Here is a 1,688-nt window from a genome sequence, read left to right as displayed (position 1 = left end):
TTTCATGTTCATAGTGATCAGTACTCCAACATGATATATATAGATCTTTACATTAAAATGTAAAAAATATTACAATTTGCTTTATAATTTGAGTTATTAGGTGTGGAGGTAATGGAAAAATAATATTGAATTGTATTTATGGAGGAGGATGAAGGCAAGTAAACTACAGAGCATTAAACAATGAACTGTCACACAGGTTTTTTTACTTCCTCTTTTTAACTCTTCATCTTCTCAAATAACCAGAATTTCAAGTAAATGGCCAATGTCACCATGGTAACTGAATTTCTCCTCCTGGGCTCTCCTGATGACTGGAATCTGAGTTTCCTCTATTTCACAGCGTTCCCAATGACCTACCTGGGTACCTTGTTAGGGAACCTTCTCATTGTTACAGTCACGACTGCTAACCAGCACCTGTACAAACCCATGTACTTCTTCCTCAGGAACCTGTCCATCTTAGACATGTGCTTCATTTCTGTCACTGTCCTCAATACCTGTGTCAAATCTCTTACTGGTAACAGGGTCATTTCAGTAGCTGATTGTGCAATACATATCTTCTTGGTCATTTTTTGTGCATATGTGGAGATGTTATTTCTCACAATCATGGCCTGGGACCGCTATGTGGCCATCTGCCAGCCTCTTCAGTACCTCTTCATCATGAACCCCAGATTTGTGTCTGCATGACACTGGCTTCCCTGCTCAGTGGTCTGCTGTATGCAGGTGTGCACACTGGGAACACATTCCAGCTGTCCTTCAGTCAGTCAAACGTGGTCCATCAGTTCTTCTGTGATGTCCCCTCTCTGCTGAGGCTCTCCTGCTCTGACACCACCATCAACATGGTCCTTCTTCTTGTCTCTATTATAATCATTGGTGGTGGCTGCTTTGCTATAATAATAATGTCATATATTCACATATTTGCTGCTGTGCTGAAATTTCCCACCAGAGCCCTAGGGAAGGCCTTCTCCACCTGCAGCCCTCAAATCCTTGTTGTGTCAGTCTTCCTCAGTTCTATCACAAGTTTGTACCTGAGACCATCAGCAACCTCTGACACCCTCCAGGACATGGTTCTCTCTGCCTTTTACACCATGGTTCCTCCCTTCCTGAATCCTCTCATCTACAGTCTCAGGAACAAGCAGGTAAAGGAAGCTATGAGGAGAGTAATGCAAAGACAGTTGTTTTCAGGGAAATGATAAAACTGCATTTCAGGATTGTCCTCATTTCCCTGTTTGTGGTTCTTAGATAAAGCTCTTCACATCTGGGATTTCCATCTAACCCTGCCTACACTGGGATCACAGCATTAGGAGCTGATTTATTTTATAAGATATCTTTTTTGTGATTTACCATATTTTTCCATGGATACTTCATAAGATTTGTAATTTTTATCATTGTATACATTTTTATTTTTAATTATTTGTTCTAATTAGTTACACATGACAGCAGAATGCATTTTAACTCATTATTCTAAATGGAGTATAATTTCTTATTTCTCTGGGGTATATGATACAGAGTTTTATGGTTTGTGCAACCATAAGTGTATGTACATAGGTTAATAATGACTGCCTCATTTTGACAGCCTTCTCCCCCACATCCTTTCTTCCTCTCACTCCCTTTTGCACAATCTAAAGTTCCTCCATACTTCTCTATGTTCACCCCATTTATGAATCAAAATTGCATATCAAAGGAAGCAGTTT

The 1,688-nt window shown here is 39.9% G+C and overlaps 1 pseudogene; it reads left to right on the top strand.

The window, feature by feature from the left end:
* The first annotated feature begins 255 nt into the window (after positions 1 to 255).
* LOC101959449 (olfactory receptor 14C36-like) lies at positions 256 to 1,187 on the top strand (annotated as a pseudogene).
* The last annotated feature ends 501 nt before the right edge of the window (positions 1,188 to 1,688 follow it).

This window comes from Ictidomys tridecemlineatus, chromosome 1, assembly GCF_052094955.1.
Source record: "Ictidomys tridecemlineatus isolate mIctTri1 chromosome 1, mIctTri1.hap1, whole genome shotgun sequence".
NCBI lineage: Eukaryota > Metazoa > Chordata > Mammalia > Rodentia > Sciuridae > Ictidomys > Ictidomys tridecemlineatus.
This window is presented reverse-complemented; position numbering and strand designations above follow the sequence as displayed.